This window comes from Esox lucius, chromosome 17 (assembly GCF_011004845.1).
Source record: "Esox lucius isolate fEsoLuc1 chromosome 17, fEsoLuc1.pri, whole genome shotgun sequence".
NCBI lineage: Eukaryota > Metazoa > Chordata > Actinopteri > Esociformes > Esocidae > Esox > Esox lucius.
The window spans coordinates 47946867-47968779 of record NC_047585.1 but is presented as its reverse complement, the minus strand read 5'-3'; the positions used below and the strand labels follow the sequence as shown (position 1 = coordinate 47968779).

At 39.6% G+C, this 21913-nt stretch overlaps 2 long non-coding RNA genes across 2 annotated transcripts; both read right to left on the bottom strand.

Moving 5' to 3' along the window:
- Positions 1-1791: 1791 nt before the first annotated feature.
- Positions 1792-7656, bottom strand: LOC105006919. Its single transcript, XR_827474.3, has 3 exons — positions 7543-7656; positions 5277-5431; positions 1792-1830 (listed from the first exon to the last, which is right to left on the bottom strand). It is a non-coding gene; the product is annotated as an uncharacterized LOC105006919 (long non-coding RNA).
- A 3387-nt stretch (positions 7657-11043) lies between these two features.
- LOC106023799 lies at positions 11044-20933 on the bottom strand. The gene is made up of 3 exons (XR_001197918.2): positions 20899-20933; positions 12698-12769; positions 11044-11074 (listed from the first exon to the last, which is right to left on the bottom strand). It is a non-coding gene; the product is annotated as an uncharacterized LOC106023799 (long non-coding RNA).
- Between the last annotated feature and the right edge of the window lie 980 nt (positions 20934-21913).

Sequence of the window (21913 nt, the reverse complement as noted above, 5' to 3'; positions counted from 1 at the left end):
ATCTCAGCAAAAGCCATGGTCCGCAGAGAGCTTCCGAAGCATCAGAGGGATCTCATGCTTGAAAGATATCAGTCAGGAGAAGGGTACAAAATAATTTACAAAGCATTACATACAGTGGGGAGAACAAGTATTTGATACACTGCCAATTTTGCAGGTTTTCCCACTTACAAAACATGTAGAAGTCTGTACTTTATCATAGGTACTCTTAAGCTGTGAGTGACGGAATCTAAAACAACAATCCAGAAAATCACATTGTATGATTTTAAGTAATTCATTTGCATTCTATTGCATGACATAAGTATTTGATACATCGGAAAAGCAGAACTTAATATTTGGTACAGAATCCTTTGTTTGCAGTTATAGAGATCATACGTTTCCTGTAGTTCTTGACCAGGTTTGCACACACTGCAGCAGGAATTTTGGCCTACTCCTCCATACAGACCTTCTCCAGATCCTTCAGGTTTCGGGGCTGTTGCTGGTCAATCTGGACTTTCAGCTCCCTCCAAAGATGTTCTATTGGGTTCAGGACTGGAGACTGGCTAGGCCACTCCAGGACCTTGAGATGCTTCTTATGGACCACTCCTTAGTTGCCCTGGCTGTGTGTTTCGGGTTGTTGTCATGCTGGAAGACCCAGCCATGACCCATCTTCAATGCTCTTACTGAAGAAAGGAGGTTGTTGGCCAAGATCTCACGATACATGGCCCCATCCATCCTCCCCTCAATACGGTGCAGTCGTCCTGTTCCCTTTGCAGAAAAGCATCCCCAAAGAATGATGTTTCCACCTCCATTCTTCACAGATGGGATGGTTTCTTGGGGTTATAATCATCCTTCTTCTTCCTCCAAACACGGCGAGTGGAGTTTAGACCAAAAAGCTCTATTCTTGTCTCATCAGACCACATGACCTTCTCCCATTCCTCCTCTGGATCATCCAGATGGTCATTGGCAAACTTAAAATGGGCCTGGACCTTGCGTGTGCTGCAGGATTTTAATCCATGATGGTGTAATGTGTTACTAATGATTTTCTTTGAGACTGTGGTCCCAGCTCTCGTCAGGTCATTGACCAGGTCCTGCCGTGTAGTTCTGGGCTGATCCCTCACCTTCCTCATGATTATTGATTCCCCACGAGGTGATATCTTGCATGGAAACCCAGAACGAGGGAGATTGACCGTCATCTTGAACTTCTTCCATTTTCTAATAATTGTGCCAACAGTTGTTGCCTTCTCACCAAGCTGCTTGCCTATTGTCCTGTAGCCCATCCCAGCCATGTGCAGGTCTACAATTTTATCCCTGATGTCCTTACACAGCTCTGTGGTCTTGGCCAATGTAGAGAGATAGGAGTCTGTTTGATTAAGTGTGTGGACAGGTGTCTTTTATACAGGTAACGAGTTCAAACAGGTGCAGTTAATACAGATAATGAGTGGAGAACAGGAGGGCTTCTTAAAGAAAAACTAACAGGTCTGTGAGAGCCGGAATTCTTACTGGTTGGTAGGTGATCAAATACTTATGTCATGCAATAAAATGCAAATTGATTATATAAAAATCATACAATGTTATTTTCTGGATTTTACACTCTCACAATTGTAGTGTACCTATGATAAAAAATGACAGACCTCTACATGCTTTGTAAGTAGGAAAACCTGCAAAATCGGCAGTGTATCAAATCACCCAAAGAACACCATACCCATAGTGAAACATGTTGGTAGCAGTATCATGCTTTGGGGCTGTTTTTCTTCAGCTGGAACCGGGGCCTTAGTCAAGGTGGAGGGAATTATGAACAGTTCCAAATACCAGGCAATTTTGGCACAAAACCTTCAGGCGTCTGTTAGAAAGCTGTAGAAGAAGAGGAAGTTCACATTTCAGCACGAGAACAACCCAAAGCACACAAAAGCATGGCTTCACCAGAAGAAGATTAACGTTTTGGAATGACCCAGCCAGAGCCCAGACCTGAATCCAATTGAACATCTGTGGTTGTCAGATTGCGAGATGTCCTCGCAATGTAACAGATTTGGAGCACTTTTGCAAAGAAGATGTGCCATGCTAATAGACTCCTAGCCAAAAAGACTGAGTGCTGTAATAAAATAAAAAGGTGCTTCAACAAAGTATTAGTTTAAAGGTGTGCACTCTTATGCAACCAGGTTATTGTTTTTAATTTTTAATTTTTTCAAAGATTTCCGTTTGTTTTTTAATTGAATTGTTCAAGTTATAGGTCACATTAAAGGTGGGAAAAGTTCTGACATGATTTACCTTTGTCTCATTCTTTTACATTAAAATACATTTTAACAGGGGTGTAAGAGCAATTTTTTTGTCTTTGCCTAAACTCTTATCAAGTGTGTCCACTAGGGGGCTCTTTTTGGGTATTTGGTAATTGAATTTAGGTAGGAACCTTCCTTCAGACGATAGGTGTTGCTTGAGGGAAGGTGCACACAGTTTTTTGACCGCTACACTATGCTACGCTAAGTTATGTCATGCCATGCTGTGCAGGAAGAAAAAATTTATTGGTGAACTATGGATTTATTGACTGTTGATGGACTCTTGCATAATGGGAAATGAAGACCAGTCACGGTAAAATAAACTACAATCCAAGCATACTAACTTATGTGTGGACAATGAACTAAGTAACAACTCAAGTGTGCGCGTCCATTAACAAGCACCGTCAAGCAGCCCTCAGCTGCCTAAAGTATTAGACTTGGCTGCTTACAGGGGTGTGTAGACTTTTTATATCCACTGTATGAGATTACCTGTTGCTGGGGAGAGTCAATGAAAAGGCACAGCTAACCCCAATTATAAACCAATTGGGGTTTAAATTTATCAGCACCCATATACTAGTAATCTTATATACTAGTAATCCAAATATAACAGTTGGAAGTCATGGCATCATGTAGTTTACAAAGTTATGCCTGGTGAGTCAATAGAAAGGCAGTAGGTCGATATGGGCCCTAGTAAATGGCCAGGACGATGCTGCTAATAGAACAAGGACTGTTTTAGAAGGGTGAGGAATTACTAGGTCACTGTCTCCTACAATTCTACTGTAAGTCTTTGGCTGATCCCTTCTCCTGACCTGGTTGGATATGACGGGTCATTGGAAAGGATTAGCCAATGTTCCACCTGGCTATAATAACATGGAGGGAAAAGCCTATTGGTCTTTATCATACTCATGTCAAACCAAAACATGGTTCAAACTGTATTCAAAATCTACTGAGAGTTTTCTCTAACCTACTATGGGGTTGGCTAAGCTGAAATATTCATGAAGATTGTTTATTTCTTGAACGATATGTGTTTGAATATATTTCGATATGAGCCATCCCTGATTTCGCCCCTGTGGGTCAATCGTCTAAATAAGTACAGAAAACATGTTATTGCATAGAAAACACAAATGAACATTTATAACTATATCCTTATACCTGTCTTAAAAATATTTTTTTAACCAATTCAAATGTTGGTGAATTACAGTGAAAACCACACAACAGCAATCTCTCTAGACATAATTTACAGTCTACAGGTGCTGGTCATAAAATTTGAATATCATATAAAAGTTGATTTATTTCAGTAATTCCATTCAAAAAGTGAAACTTGTATAATGTATACATTCATTCCACACAGGAAGATATAAATCAACATTCCACACAGACTGATATATTTCAAGTGTTTATTTCTTTACATTTTGATGATTATAACTGACAACTAATGAAAACCCCAAATTCAGTATCTCAGAAAATTTGAATATTGTGAAAAGGTTCAATTTTGAAGAGATTTGGTGCCACACTCTAATCAGCTAATTAACCCAAAACACCTGCAAAGGCCTTTAAACGTTCTCTCAGTCTAGTTCTGTAGGCAACACAATCATGGGGAAGACTGCTGACTTGGACTGCTGTCCAAAAGACGACCATTGACACCTTGGACAAGGAGGGCAAGACACAAAAGCTCATAGCTAAAGAGCCTGGCTGTTCACAGAGCTCTGTGTCCAAGCACATTAATAGAGAGGCGAAGGGAAGGAAAGGATGTGGTAGAAAATAGAGTACAAGCAATAGGGATAACCGCACCCTGGAGAGGATTGTGAAACAAAACCCATTCAAAATGTGAGGGAGATTCACAGAGAGTGGACTGCAGCTGGAATCAGTGCTTCAAGAACCACCACGCACAGACGTATGCAAAACATGGGTTTCAGCTGTTGAATTCCTTGTGTAAAGCCACTCTTGAACAAGACACAGCATCAGAAGCGTCTCGTCTGGGCTAAAGACAAAAAGGACTGGACTGCTGCTGAGTTATGTTCTCTGATGAAAGTCAATGTTGCATTTCCTTTGGAAATCAAGGTCCCAGAGTCTGGAGGAAGAGAGGAGAGGCACAGAATCCACGTTCCTTGAAGTCCAGTGTAAAGTTTCCACAGTCAGTGATGGTTTGGGGTGCCATGTCATCTGCTGGTGTTGGTCCACTGTGTTTTCTGAGGTCCAAGGTCAACGCAGCCGTCTACCAGGAAGTTTTAGAGCATTTCATGCTTCCTGCTGCTGACCAACTTTATGGAGATGCAGATTTCATTTTCCAACAGGACTTGGCACCTGCACACAGTGCCAAAGATACCAGTACCTGGTTTAAGGACCATGGTATTCCTGTTCTTAATTGGCCAGCAAACTCGCCTGACCTCAACCCTATAGAAAGTCTATTGGGTATTGTGAAGAAGAAGATGCGATACGCCAGACCCAACAATGCAGAAGAGCTGAAGGCCACTATCAGAGCAACCTGTGCTCTTATAATACCTGAGCAGTGCCACAGACTGATCGACTCCATGCCACGCTGCATTGCTGCAGTAATTCAGGCAAAAGGAGCCCCAGCTAAGTATTGAGTGCTGTACATGCTCATACTTTTCAGTTGGCCAACATATTTTTTTTGTATTGGTTTTAAGTAATATTCAAATTTTCTGAGATACTGAATTTGGGATTTTCATTAGTTGTCAGTTATAATCATCACAATTAAAAGAAATAAACATTTGAAATATATCTGTCTGTGTGTACTGAATGAATATAATATACAAGTTTCACTTTTTGAATGGAATTACTGAAATAAATAAACTTTTTGATGATATTCTAATTTTATGACCAGCACCAGTATAATATAATGCAAATTGCTAAATTCTGGAATCAATCTAATTCATTTAATGAAGCTCTTTTTACATCAGCAGTTGCCTTAATGTGCTGTTACAGATACCCAGCCTGAAACCCCAAAGACCAAGCAACCAGAGTTAATGCACAGCGGCCAGGAAAAACTCCCTAGTAGGGTTTTACCTGATCAGAGCAGGTCAATAAATGCAAGTGGGCTGTGACCAGAGTCCTTAAATAGAATCAAAGTCCACTGCATAAACAGGTAGGCAGGACAGGGACATTCAGGTGGGATGAGGGCAGTGGCAGTGGCAGCAGGACTCATCAGGCAGCAACTTGATCTGCAACACAACCAGGAGAACTTTGGACAGGGAATGCAACAAGTAATTTGCGTTAGGTAGTTCTGAGGTATGAGCCAAGGGCTCATGTCCTCTTATGGTCAAACAGGAAATCAGAGAAGATAGGGAACCACAATGAGTTACTGGAACACATTATGGTTATTGATTAATTAATACAGTTTTATATTAGTATTATAATAGTGTAATCCTCTCCCCATTTATAAGTATATTTGTATGTGGAGTAACACATTTACCACCAAAATATAAACATTATTTAAATCACATATTCTAGAAATGCACATATCTGTTCTCGCTATAGACCAGGTTTCAATACGCTATAAAAACCCAATCTATAGACCAGGGTTTAATACTCTATAGAACCCTCACTGTACACCTGGGTTTAATACTCTATAGAACCCTCACTGTACACCTGGGTTCAATACACTATGGAACCCACTCTATAGACCAGGGTTTAATACACTATAGAACCCACTCTACAGACCAGGGTTCAATCCGCTCTAGAACCCACTCTACAGACCAGGATTCAATCCGCTATGGAATCCACTTTATAGACCAGGGTTCAATACACTATAGAACCCACTCTATAGACCAGAGTTCAATCCGCTATAGAACCCACTATATAGATCAGGGCTCAATACACTATAGAAGCCTCACTGTAAACCAGAGTTCAATACTCTGTAGAACCCTCACTATAGACCATGTTTCAATACTCTGTAGAACCCTCAATGTAGACCAGGGTTCAATACTCTGTAGAACCCTCAATGTAGACCAGGGTTCAATACTCTGTAGAAGCCTCACTGTACACCTGGGTTCAATACACTATGGAACCCACTTTATAGACCAGGGTTCAATACACTATAGAACCCACTCTATAGACCAGAGTTCAATCCGCTATAGAACCCACTTTATAGACCAGGGTTCAATACACTATGGAACCTACTCTATAGACCAGGGTTTAATACACTATAGAACCCTCACTATAGACCATGGTTCAATACTCTGTAGAACCCTCAATGTAGACCTGGGTTCAATACTCTGGAGACCAGAGTTCAATTATACATCAATTGCATTTAAAAATACAGTGTAGGAAATGTTACTTTGTTTAGCAGCAGTGTTAACCACTTAATCATTTTATGCAATATGTAAATGTTTTACTTTACCATCCTGTATATGCACACTTTAAAACTATTAACGGCTTGGAAAGTACTTCATAATTAATGCTAAATATGAATATACTTGCAACAAAAGAATTTGACAAAGACAATGGGTACATTATTAGTTACAAAATTTGACATGCATTTCAACCAGCAGGGGTCATATTATGTGGACTGTGTCAACCTGGGGTTCACAGGTTGCAAGGGTGCTCCAGGGTTCCTGTCTGACCCTGTCAGGATCTTATGAGAACGTGACATTTACTAAATACCAAGGTCTACTCCATTTAAATTTCAGTAAATTCAGACAGTAAAAATAAATAAAAGATCTACATGGAAATGCATTAAAGAGCTTTTGATGTTCTAGCAGACATTTATCTTCTATTGCCCATAGACAGCTAATGAACGTGTTGCATTATATCCCATTAAGATGCACAGTTTAAGACAATGCAAAAACATCTACCTTTTCTATTCTCTCCTTTGCCCTCTCTTTCTGTTTCTCCCTTTTTCTGTCACTCTGTCAAAAACACAGGTACACACACATACATGTACATGCATTTCATGCACACACACATACATGTACATGCATTTCATGCACACACACATACATGTACATGCATTTCATGCACACACACATACATGTACATGCATGTCATGCACACACATTTGTTTTTCTATCCTTGCAGGGAATTATCCCTAACCCTTTACCCAACCCTAACATTAACCTCAATGACCTTCATGCTTAAACTTAGTCAAGTCCCGATTCCTAACCCCAATTCTAACACTTACCCCAATTCAATCCACAATTTTAACACTTAACCCAATTCAATCCACAATTCTAACACTTAACCCAATTCTAACCCCAATTGTTAGTTTATCCTGTAATTACCCCTAAGCCTGAAATACTATTTTTCCTTGTGGGACCAAATTATGGGGTTTTACCTTCTTTGTGGGGACGTCTGGTCTCCACATGAATAGTTAGACCTGGATCTCACACACACACACGCACACACACACACACACACACACACACACACACACACACTGTATTTATACATGCTTGACAGGCAGGAAGCCCAACATGACTAACTGTTTCTAAAGACATCCTGTCACGAGGTCTGCCTAAATGAAACTTGAGGGAGCAGCTTTGGCAGCCATCAGAGAGATGTGAGTGGTGGGGCCGATGTTATTCATGCTCATTCTCATACCATCATTTAAGTTGCAATAAGATCTGAGTTGTGTTGTGTAGTTAATTATTATTATTTATTTATTATTCATCATACAAAAGTGGTTACTAAGAAAACTGAGCTCTATTCTCAAGTTTGGTCAAGTATGATTCATCTGCACTTGTTGCAAAGTGAATAATTTGGGGAAGGAAGTTTTAACCATTTGCCAGACACTTATCCAGATCAACAAAAGGAGCAAGTAAGTATAAGTGCTTGCTCAAGGACACAGCTACAGATTGTCGGCTCAGGAATTGAAAGGAGCAACTTTTCGGATGCCGGCCCAACACTCTAACCACTAAGCTATCTGCCACCCCCAGACATTGGGAGAGCTTCAAAGTTTACAACCTATTAAAATAGTAAAAGTGGTGTTATGAAGCAAATTGAGCTTTAGCTAGCTTCCAAGCTCTTTAAGGGATTATGACAACAACCACTGAGAAGCTGCTGACAACTTCCTTTTTTCACTTCCTCTGACTAAAGCACAAGTGGAAAATTACAGAATAACTGCCTATCTGAATCAACACAACAGTTCAGACAGCTGATTTCTAACTGTGAGGGCACAAGTAGTCCCAAATGACACCCTATTAAGTTGACCATGGTAGTGCATTCTGGGGAATAGGGTGTAATTTGGAATGCCAGCAAAAATGCCGCACTAATGAATAGGGTTATGTATATGACTGCATCTTGTGGCATAAATGTTTACAGGAAGAACACGATAGTTATTTTATTGTGACAATAAAGATTACAGGATAATTTAAGGGTATGTTAGTTTGAAGTTTATGGTGTTACACAGTAGTAGTAGAAAGTAAGGTTAAAAGGGGAAGAAGATCCACAATATTGTTTTTTTTACGTATGTATTTTTGTTGTATTATTAGAAAATAATTGAAGAACAGTGAAGAGAAGAATGACCTGCTCCAGAAAATAATTAAGAGACCACTGCACCTTTTTCTTTCCTTTCCAAAAAAGTTGAAAAGGAAGGTTTTGAGTGAGGAACAGAAGGGTTCAAATTAATAGACCACTGCAAATTGAACGCTTCTGTTTTCAACTGTTGGAAAGGAAAGAAAAAGGTGCAGTGCTCTCGTACTTTCTTCCTGTATATACAATACGGTGAACTAACTGGTAAGCATTTGAAATTAGGGTATAAGAGTACATCTATTCATTATTGTACACATTTACAGATCGATAGTCTTTATTTACCATAATTTACCAGTAAGTATGCCATGAACAGATCCTTATTTACAGAAACAACCTGGGAACAATTAAGTTTACCAGTCAACTTTTGTCAACTCCCAGATTAAAACAAGCTAACTGTCTTTACTGGCCCAAAATGCTAGACTGCTCAAGCTAAACTCAGGACATTAAAGGAACTTATTTAGCCCTGGGCAGGGGCGCAACTACCCAGTGTTAGGGGGGTACGCAGAAACAACAAATAAAAAAGTGTGCCGGACATCATCATGTATGGGCTTGAAATAATAAAGGTTTATTTTAAATGTATATCAGACAGCCACTGTAAGCCTACCATAATTATATGGTATATGTACACAAATATATACATATTATTAACAATGTTAACAAATAATAAACAGTTACAAACAGAATAAACAGTTACAAACAGAATAAACAGTTAGAACTATTCAGTCACCGGTTCTTGATGCCCAATGTTGCTACCAAACATTCAAAAGCGCAGAAGTGCTCTTTGGTTTCTACTAAATTGTAACATGGCGTGCCTTTTCACTTACATATTTATCTAGTATTGCATCAAATAAAATGGTTTGTGCCACACTGTTTTCAATTGAAATAACTGCTAATTGGGTTAAGCGATCATTACTCATGTTGGAACGAAGGTATGTCTTTATCAGCTTTAGCTTGCTGAATGATCTCTCCGCAGTGGCAACTGTCAAAGGCATTGTCAGGAAAACTCTCAGGGCTACTGTTACATTTGGAAAAACCAAATCAAGGTTCTCCTGAAGGAGGAAATGTTATTTATCCAGAGCCTTTTCATGACCCCTATGCCTTTTCATGACCCCTAAGCCTTTTCATGACCCCTAAGCCTTTTCATGACCCCTACCTGTTGCCTTCCCCTGTCTTTCCTGATCCACCATCCTCACACCTGAATAAAATAAACTCGCTTTTAAATATAGCAGCCTAAATAACATTTTTTAATCAGCCTAGTGATGGCATCAGATAAGACAACTATTACGCAGTAAGGTTGTGCTGCTTTTGAAATTACATTAACATTTTGGATTTTAAAAAGTACAAATATGGCACACACACACACACATAGAAAAGTAATTACAGGGTCATATACATACATACATACATACATACATACACACACACACACACACACATATATATATATATATAGCAAAGATCTTTAAAGAGAGAGAGAGAGATGTGACCCTAATTATAGCTTCCATGTCACCCAGCAGATGTAAAGTAGCCTGTATGTCTGACAGCGCAGCTGAGCTAACATGAAGCTAATGGTAAAAATGTTTTTTATATATATATTTGTTTCCATGATAAACCAGCCTTATTGCATAAGTAATGTTTTCCAGCTTCTAGTCATTTATTGTGCATGCTACCTTATATTTACCAGTTGTTATTTTATTTGAATACAATTGAGATACACTCACCTAAAGGATTATTAGGAACACCTGTTCAATTTCTCATTAATGCAATTATCTAATCAACCAATCACATGTTAGTTGCTTCAATGCATTTAGGGGTGTGGTCCTGGTCAAGACAATCTCCTGAACTCCAAACTGAATGTCAGAATGGGAAAAAAAAATGGTTGACCAGGGTTTAATACACTGGTTGTTGGTGCCAGGCGTGCCGGTCTGATTATTTCACAATCTGCTCAGTTACTGGGATTTTCACGCACAACCATTTCTAGGGTTTACAAAGAATGGTGTGAAAAGGGAAAAATATCCAGTATGCGGCAGTCCTGTTGGCGAAAATGCTTTGTTGATGCTAGAGGTCAGAGGAGAATGGGCCGACTGATTCAAGCTGATAGAAGAGCAGCTTTGACTGAAATAACCACTTGTTACGACCGAGGTATGCAGCAAAGCATTTGTGAAGCCACAACACGCACAACCTTGAGGCGGATGGGCTACAACAGCAGAAGACCCCACCAGGTACCACTCATCTCCACTACAAATAGGAAAAAGAGACTACAATTTGCACGAGCTCACCAAAATTGGACAGTTGAAGACTGGAAGAATGTTGCCTGTTCTGTTGAGTCTGGATTTCTGTTGAGACATTCAGATGGTAGAGTCAGAATTTGGCGTAAACAGAATGAGAACATGGATCCATCATGCCTTGTTACCACTGTGCAGGCTGGTGGTGTAATGGTGTGGGGGATGTTTTCTTAGCACACTTAGTGCCAATTGGGCATCATTTAAATACCACGGCCTACCTGAGCATTGTTTTTGACCAAGTCCATCCCTTTATGACCACCATGTACCCATCCTCTGATGGCTACTTCCAGCAGGATAATGCACCATGTCACAAAGCTCGAATCATTTCAAATTGGTTTCTTGAACATGACAATGAGTTCACTGTACTGAAATGGCCCCCACAGTCACCAGATCTCAACCCAATAGAGCATCTTTGGGATGTGGTGGAACGGGAGCTTCGTGCCCTGGATGTGCATCATACAAATCTCCATCAACTGCAAGATGCTATCCTATCAATATGGGCCAACATTTCTAAAGAATAGTTTCAGCACCTTGTTGAATCAATGCCATGTAGAATTAAGGCAGTTCTGAAGGCGAAAGGGGGTCAAACACAGAATTAGTATGGTGTTCCTAATAATCCTTTAGGTGAGTGTATGTCATGCATGGCATTGGTACAATAGGGTTTAACCAAAATCTAAATGTAGATATCAGCAGCAACATTATTTTGCATTAAGTTAGCAAACACTTGCCAGTCAACATTTATATTTGCAAGCCTCCAAGTTTGGTAGCAAATCTATGCGTGATTCCACGGTAAACCAGAGATATTATAGTCGTTTTCCAGATTATTGTCATTTATTGTACATGCTACCTTATATTTTTCAGTTTTCAGCTCAGCAACCTCGGTTTTACATATTCTAAGCTAGCTACATATTCTGGCTGCTACATTCCCAGTGTTAGCAAACGCTAGCTAGTCTGTTAACATGAATATTGTATTTGCAAGCACATCACATTTTAAATCCTACCTGTTGCGTTTCACCATCCACTTATTAAACTGCTGTTGCATCCCTTGACAGGCCATCAAATTTTCCCTATTTCTTTTTCTATTTTTAGCCCCCGACAGCTTTTTTGGTTTATCCATCTCTAAATGTCTAAATAAATTCTATGATGGAATCTTATGAGGTCACCTGTGCCTAGCCTGTTAGTCCTCTAAAATTGATATAACTTTTTATATATATAATAACTTAAATAACTTTTATATACATTTATATAACTTTTATTATTTCAAAACATTTTAACCACCGCTTTGGCACCCCCCATGGTGCAGCGCCCCTATGCGCTGCATATAGCGAAAACCCACTTTTTGCGCCACTGGCCCTGTGGCACCAGGTGAGTGCAATTAATAATGAGAACAGATATCGAAAACCTAGAAGGCCCCTGGACCTTAGAGGGTAAGATTTGAGTGCCCCTGCTCTATACGGCTAGGCTAACCTGACATGCCCTGTAATTAGCGGTTTACAGTTATTAGGTGTCTTGACGTGGGTAGCATAGTCGTGTTAGTCTCAATAGGGTGGATGGCCCATAACTCAGGGCTACATCATGAGGAAACCAAGCAGGTGGCGGTATGTTTTGGTCACGACTGACCTGTAGTGACCGTCTGTCCTCCACTGAGGGATACATAGACTGAAGCGTTCTTACCCATCTGAAATGTGATGCCCAAGGCGAGTAGCACAGGTCTGCAGTCTTTCAGGTAGGACTGTTCTGAAGGAACTGGAACAAGGATGGAGGATTTGGGCAGTTCCTGATCCACACAGTCAAAACTATTTTCTGTGCACCTTAATGGTGAAACCAGCTTACTTTGGAGGCTAGGATAGCACAGTATCTACCTGCCTTCAAAAAACACTTTGAAAACTTATCATACAGTGCTTGCACCACCTCTATAGTCTTTTGTTAACATTTTATGTTCATTTGTACAGGCTTCTATCCAGCACTGATCTTTGCTCATAACTAATTCATTGATTATAATGCACTTACTACTAAACTGTGTGGTTGTTTCACCTACCTATTTTAAAAAACATTATATGCACTTACTGCAAACAAAGGAAACTAGTGACATGCACTGCTCTAGTGACATGTTGAATATGTCTGTAAAACAGGTAGGAACAGTTCATTGCTCTAGTGACATGTTGAATATGTCTGTAAAAAGAGGAAGGAACAGTTCATTGCTCTAGTGACATGTTGAATATGTCTGTTAAAACAAGTAGGAACAGTTCATTGCTCTAGTGACATGTTGAATATGTCTGTAAAAACAAGTAGGAACAGTTCATTGCTCTAGTGACATGTTGAATATGTCTGTAAAACAGGTAGGAACAGTTCATTGCTCTAGTGACATGTTGAATATGTCTGTAAAAAGAGGAAGGAACAGTACATTGCTCTAGTGACATGTTGAATATGTCTGTTAAAACAAGTAGGAACAGTTCATTGCTCTAGTGACATGTTGAATATGTCTGTAAAACAGGTAGGAACAGAGCATTGCTCTAGTGACATATTGGATATGTCTGTAAAACAGGTAGGAACAGTGCATTGCTCTAGTGACATGTTGGATATGTCTGTAAAAACAGCAAGGTACAGTGCATTGCTCTAGGGACATGTTGAATATGTCTGTAAAACAGGTAGGAACAGTTCACTGGTCAGCTTTAATGACATGTTGAATATGTCTTTAAAAACAGGTAGGGACAGGGCATTGCTCTAGTGATGTGTAATATGTCTTTAAAAACAATTAGGGACAGGGCATTGCTGTAGTGATGTGTTGAATATGTCTTTAAAACAGGTAGGGACAGGGCATTGCTCTAGTGATGTGTAATATGTCTTTAAAAACAGGAAGGAACACAGCATTGTTCTAGTGAGATGTTGAATATTCCCATTAAAAGCTCACAGTGAATTACAGGAAGTCTAAAGGCTGCAGTCACGCCCCAGTTATCATCGATGGCACTGAGGTGGAGTGTGTCCAGCTTCAAATTCCTAGGTGTCCACATCTCCAAGGACCTCTCCTGGACCCTCAACACCCCAGCTCTGGTCAAAAAGGCACAGCAGTGCCTTTACTTCTTGAGGAGGCTGAAGAAGGCCTATCTATTTTCCATGATCCTTGTGAACCTATACTGCTGCCCAATTGACAGTGTGCCACAGTGTGGTTTGCTCCGTGGCGACCAGAAGGACCAGCAACATGTGGTGAAAAACCTCCAGCGCAAGCCATCAGGTAGGCGGTACAGGTCTCTTCGTTCCCGCATCAGCAGGCTCAGGCACAGTTTCTTTACAACTACTGTAACCCTGCTGAACTCTGTGACCCATCACCGTTTAGTACTGCCTCTCAAGGACCTTGTTGCACTACTTGCTTGTACTTCTGGACTCTGACACTGCCTTGCAAATTCTGATGAGGACCTTTTTAGTTATTACATTTACATGTCGACCTCAGGAACCTAACTGCTGTTATCCCTGCATTTCACTGCCTTACATCTCCAACTTCCTCAATTGCAGAATTGTCAGAATTGAGGACACAACTGTTAATTCCCACTTGTACATACATTATACTTAATACTTTTCTGCTCTCCCATATTTGCCTGCATTGCACATTTAGAATTGCCATTTACACTGTATTTGGTTTCATTGGATCTATATACTCCACTTGTAACATATACTATACTGAATACTTGTAGATTTCCTGCCCTCTTCTATTTGCATTTCTGGTTAGATGCTTACTGCATTTCATTCATCGTGCTGTTCAATGCCAGTGAAGTAGAATCTAATCTAAATCTACAAAGGGGAAAGCAGGCAAGCACGTGTCTGAGCATGTTATAAAATGGTAAAAACGCTCCAACAAAACAAAATTGTATATGACAATCTTATTCTAGATGTCTCTGCACCCAAGTGCTGTTCGTACTGTTCATAACAACCACAAAAATCTTCTTCCTCTGGGACAGTGCATTTATTTTCTGAGTACTTATCCAGAATCTAATGTAATGCAGAGGCCTTATCCAGCATCTAGTTTTATTCTTGGACACCATGACAACCCATATTCTCTGTAACGAAACAAGATTGATTTGTTGGCTCATCTAAAAGCACATGAAGAATGAAAATAAGGCAACACATTAAAACAGGTAAACTGCTCCTTTAAGGCTGTGATTCATTCCAATCACAGCTTAGAAGCATTGCTGCTTTTAAAAGCATTTAACCATTAAACTGACATATGAGGACTGTACTTTAATATGGATATCTCTGAAAGTGTAAACATTGCCTTTGAAATCAGAAATGCTCTAACCCTTGATCAGGTTGAATCACATCCAAACGTTTTAAATTACTAGAATCTCCACTCTCTCAGACAATAGGTTTAAATAACTATAAGTTTAACTATCTAAGACAAAACAATAAAAACTGGATGTAGAGTACATTACATATTCAAGGCCCAATTCCAGCATTATAAAATGTAGAGCAGTGACAGTGGGAGTGTTGAAAGATAGTCAACAACTTGTGACCAGAGACCACAGTGTTGGACAGAGATTTGTTCCTGAAGATACTCTATATTAAAAGAGATTTTTCTGGTCAGCCTGGAGCTGCGTCCTGAATTGAACCTTATTTAGTGCATTACTTTTGTCCAGGGCCCATAAGGCAGTTAATGGGGTTTAATTTGGGACCCTTCAGATGGTGTGAAAGTGAACTATGGGCAATGTAGTATACTAAAAACTGGAAAATATTTTGCAGTATGAAGGGAATAGGGTGTGCTTTGGGACATACTTCATGCTTCAGTTGCATCATTTGGTTGAGTCAAAACACTATCCACATCATGAACAAATCCTGTCCCCACTCAGACATTGACCATTGGGGATTATACTCTTATGTAATCATATAAATACATATAAATGATCTGTCTTAGAGTTTAAGGACACAAATCCAGTGACTCGACATACAGAGATAGAGTCAGAACTAGAGAAAGACATACAGAGATAGAGACAGAACTACAGAAAGACATACAGAGATAGAATCAGAACTAGAGAAAGGCATACAGAGATTGAGTCAGAACTAGAGAAAGACATACAGAGATAAAGTCAGAACTAGAGAAAGACATACAGAGATAGAGTCAGAACTAGAGAAAGACATACAGAGATAGAGTCAGAACTAGAGAAAGATGTAGACAGAGATAGAGCCAAACCTAAAGAAAGATATACAGATAGAAATAGAGTCAGAACTAGAAAAAGACATACAGACAGAGATAGAATCAGAACGAGAGAAAGACATACATGCCTAGCACAATAAATATAGTTATATCTCTGTATGTGATTACACTTCTCATCCGCCATCACTAAGCTTAAAGCTAAACCAAGTGACAGGACAGATCTGCCTTAAAGCTCAATAGCGTGGCTGTAGACTCCCAATGTGAAGTGTTATAATGCTGCAATATCCTGGCAAATGTAAGCCCTGACCCCAGTGTGTAATCAATGAAAAGGAATCAGTAATAGTCTCTACTTTTAAGAGGAAACAAACTATGACGATCCGATCCAATTGTTTGTTTTAGGTTAGAGGGACTAGAACAACAGAGACTAGAACTTAAAAAGAAGTGCACCGAAAAATAAAGTTGTTCATTGGTGGGCAAGTTCATTACTATTCCATTACATGTAGAAACATGGGCACTCATGGTAACTGCAAATAATACATAATACTTAACACTTGTGGCTCTTCAACCCCTGTCCTGGAGGCCTGAAACATTTCTTTTTTTTCTTTCAACCTAGTGGTTAATTGAATTTGCATGTTGTTTGAGTCCTGAATCAGTCCCAGATTACAATGATAGGATGAAAGCAGAAGTATTTCACACATCTAGGACCCAATATAGACCTGTTGATGTGTTTGAAGGTGTTTGTATTTACTGATAAACGCTTGAACAGAGTAACTGGAGAAGGCCACCAGTCATCAGTCTTTAGAATACAATATAGAGAGATTGAGAGATTCAAATCCCTATTCAAATCCCCTTTTGCCCAGCTCTAACCACCAACACATCCCTTTTCCCTACTGGCAACATCCCCAATCCTCATTTGAGTCATGAACCAATAGAATACAGGATGATAAACTGTAGCTAAAAAGGTCACAAAATGCTTTTCACTGCTTAGACACAAATAATAAGTAATCAATCTAAGATTAGTAAAGATGACTCACTAAGGCCCTGAGTTTATCCTTATCTGGTTTTATGGTAAGGCCAGAAACATTTCAGGACTGGACCAATGATCGAGGTATTTTACAGGCCATTCCCGAGACAATAACGTCAGGCCATCACCATCAGAACCCCCAGCTGTTAAAGGAACAAAAACAGATCATTTCCCTGAAATGCATTTCAATGTGTGCTGAATATGGTCCCCCACTGGAACTCATTGGGACCTGGGCCATGACCTTGTTATGAATGGGCCAATCCAAAGGACCCATCGCAACCCTTGAATAGTTTACCATAGTATTGTAAACATAGTGATTATCCCTTATACACTGAATGGCAAATTTCATTCCAACCTGGAACCTGCCCCCCGACCTCCCCACCTCATTCAGTACCACACTTCATAGATTACACCATCTAATTGATGGGTTATGTCTACTATAAGAACTCCCTAGTTAACCATAGGCCCTGTAGTTTCAGCGGTTGAAACCAAAACAGTTTTAATCTCCAGCAGGCAGGAGACAGCCAGTGATGTTGCTCTGTCATATTAACCAACTCTAGACATTATCTTTTCAAACAGATTGGTTTCATGTAACCTGGCAATGATTTCCAATAAATTTAAACTAAAAAAAACTGAGTATCTCTTCACTTTCAGTTGCTAGCCTAGTTGTTTAAAAGAGATAAAGTTCCAGTTCTGGTACAGTTGGGCGTGTCTTACAAAAATATTAGGTTAACCCTGATCGCTCGTCATAGAAAAAGTGTGGGTTTTCTATACTTTAAACGCATTTCTCTACATAAGGTAGGTAAACTGTCAGGCCAAATAAAATAAAAAGTTGGATCAAATATATCTTCTTCTACACCACTGGTCATGGCTCTATCTATACTTTCGAAAAGAATAACTAAAGTATATGGTATAAAATCTCTTTATAACAGGTCAGTTATTCTCCCCCATAAGACACCATTCAGTTCGCTAACAGTGTCTATACTTTTGATGCAACTTCCTTATTGATTTTGATACTGTCTTTATTATTTTACATTTTCATCCATTAAAAAACACTGTTAACCAGATAAACTTATAGCCGTGAATTAATAAATATCCAAACTTTTTAAAAAACTGAATCAAACCCATGACCTTGGTGGTTAGGCACAATGTTCTACCAACTGAGCTCCACACGACTAATCTATTAGCATATAGATTATTTACAATGACTTTAAAAGGACTATATATTATCCAGTATATTACTCCTTTCCCACAACTATCTGGTACAGTAAAATTTATCAAATACTGTCCTTGATAGCATATCCAGAGTAGTTATGTAGTATAGTTTTGCCTATTGCCACTGTGACTCAGTCCAAACTGAGAAAAGTTTAACAAAGTAGTACTAACAATAGCAACCTTATTAAGATAACGTCTTCATCCACCTCGGTCACAAATAAAAATGACTGTATCACCTCGCATCACAAAATGGGACTCCTAAATGTTAGATCCCTTGCTCCAAAGGCAGTTGCAGTAAAATAATTAATCTCTGATTATAAACTAGATGTTATTGGCTTGTGTGAAACATGGCTAAAGCCTGATGAATTCACTGCCCCAAATGAGGCCTCTCCTCCAGGCTACACTAGTGATCATATCCCAGCGCATCCCGAAAAATTCTTTTGAAGTTTTACTCATGAATGTTAACCAGGCTGATAAATCGTTTTTCATCGCTACTATTTACAGGTCCCCCGGGACATACACAATTTTCCTCAGTGAGTCTCCAGAATTCTTGTCTAACCTTGTAGTCATGGCAGATAGTATTCTAAATTCTGGTAATTTCAATATTCAAATGGAAAAGTCCAATGACCATCTTCAAAAAGCCTTTGAAGCCATAATTGACTCAATGGATTTTGTCCAACATGTCTCAAGTCCAACGCACTGCCACAATCAAACGCACTGCCACAATACCTTAGATTTAGTCCTGTCACGAGAAATAGATATTGCAGATCTACTAATTTTCCCCCATAATCCTGGAATATCAGATCATAGTCTTATTATATTTACAGTTAAAACAAGAAACCCACTTGCACCCCAAACAATGACTTTTAAAAGCTGTAATAAAAATCCTCAGACTAAAACAAGAAACTCGCTCCCTGGTACACAGACATACTAGAGCACTCAAGCAAGCCTCCAGAAAGTTGGAGTGAAAATGGCGCTCCACTAAGTTGGAAGTATTCAGACTAGCCTGGATAGACAGTACACTACCATACCAAAAAGCAATCACATCTGCTCGATCAGCCTGATTGAGATTAACAAAACCAATCCAACATTTCTCTTTGATACAGTTGCAAAGTTAACAAAAAAGCAGTGCTCAACAATTGAAGTGGGTCTTCACTTCAGCAGTAATGAATACATGAACTTCTTTGATGAAAAGATCATCACCATAAGAAAACAAATAACTGACATGAATAGGCATATTCCCCAAAATCTCAGTTGTCCTGAGAATGTCCTGAATCTCCCTGACCTGGGGTCAATGGGGACACTTTTCTTTTGATGTTGTACAGTATTGTTCAACACGTTCACTTAATTAGTAAATACTAAACCCACAAACTGTTAACTAGACCCGATTCCAGTCTGGATCCAGACATATTAAACAATTATAGGCCAATATTGAATCTCCTGTTCCTCTCAAAAATCTTAGTTTCTTGTTTCCAAACAACTGAATGCCTTCCTGAAGACAAATAACATTTATGAAATTCTCAGGTCCGGTTTCAGACCCCATCATAGTACTGAGACTGCACTCGTGAAGGTAACAAATTACCTTCTAATGGCCTGAGAAAAAGGTTCTGCATCCATCCTGTTGCTCCTTGATCTTAGTACTGCTTTTGACACTACTGATCACTCCCTTCTCTTGGAGAGACTGGAAACCCATATTGGGCTACATGGACATGTTCTAGCCTGGTTTAAATCTTATTTATCTGAAAGATATCAGTTCGTACGTGTGGATGGTATATCCACTGATAAATCAAAGGCATGTTTTGGTGTTCCACAGGGATCGGTTTTGGGCCCATTATTGTTCTCACTATATATGCTGCCTCTGGGTGATGTAATCCGGAATCACAATGTAAATTTTCACTGTTATGCTGATGACACTGAGTTGTATATTTCAATGAAACATGGAGAAGCCCCAAAATTAGCTACTTTGGAAGCATGCGTTTCAGATATTAGGAAGTGGATGACAGAACTTAAACTGAAGAAAACAGAAATGCTCGTTTTAGGTCCCAAGAAACAAAGAGTTTTGTTGGCAGATCTCACTGTGAACCTCAACAGCTGTATGATCTTATCCCAAAAAACTGTAAGAAACCTCTGCGTTACCCTTAACCCTGACCTCTCCTTTGTAAAATATATCTCAATAGTTGCTTATTTCCATCTTCGGAACATTGCAAAAATGAGAAACTTTTTATCAAAAACCGATGCAGAAAAACGAATCCATGCTTTTGTTACTTCTAGATTTAATTACTGCAATGCTCTTTTTTCTGGTTATCCTGATAAATCAATAAATACACTTCAATTAGTGCTGAACACGGCTGCTAGAATCCTAACTAGTACTAAAAATGTTAACATATTACTCCAGTACTAACCTCATTACACTGGCTGCTTGTTAGGGTTAGGGCTGATTTTAAGGTTTTATTGTTAACCTATAAATCAATACATGGACTTGCTCCTACTTACCTCACTGAAATGATCCAGCCATACATACCTACACGTAACCTACGATCGCAAGATACAGGCCTTTTAATTGTACCTAGAATTTCTAAACAAACAGCCGGAGGCAGGGCCTTCTCTCATAGAACTCCACTACTGTGCAATGATCTGACAGTTAAGGTTAGAAATGCAGACTTGATACGGTCCACCCTTGCTGTCTTGCCAGGTGGACTCTCATAGCCACTAAGATAACCTCCCTCCAATTGCCATTCGGGGGGTGGAGTCACTGGCTTGTTGTTGGATCCCCGTTGCACCCATCATGCAACTTGAGTTAAACTCTGCTCTCATTTCAGGATGGTTGCGGTTGGTTGGTGTCCCTTTGGTTGATGCTTGGCAATGTGGGTGGATTGATTTCCTGCCTGTTGGGCCCTATCTGGGGCCTCCCCCAGATAGAGCCACAGTGTCACTGGACCCCAGTGTCTCAGTGTACCAGGCTTGTACCTGCGGAGTACACTGGTTGGTGTCCCTGTCCAAAGTCCTCCTAGTTGTGTTGCAGATCAAGATGATTCCTGACAATTCCAACTGCCACTCTGCTGCCCCCCCTCCCCCCGGGTTGTCCCTGTCCTTGTCCATCTGGTCATGCTTCTGACCTGGACTAGGTTTAGTAGACATTTCATTATTATAACTTGTACTCTTAATGTTCACCCGGCAGAGCCAGAAGAGGATGGGTCACCCCTCTGAGCCTGATTCCTCTCTAGGTTTCTTCCTAAATTTCAGCCTTCTTAGGGTGTTTTGTACAAGAACTTTGTGACAACTGCTGATGTAAAAAGGCTTTTATAAATAAATCTGATTGATTGTCTCATAACATGCAGAATATACAATACAATCTTCAAATAACCCAAGAAAAAGTATTCTGAAAAGCTCCCTTCCATTGACCTCCTACAACACATGAAGTCCTCATATATGCTTGCAGAGGATATATTTCTGGAACGTATGTAGTCATTATACTGCCCTTATCTGACAGCAAACAGATAACTCACAA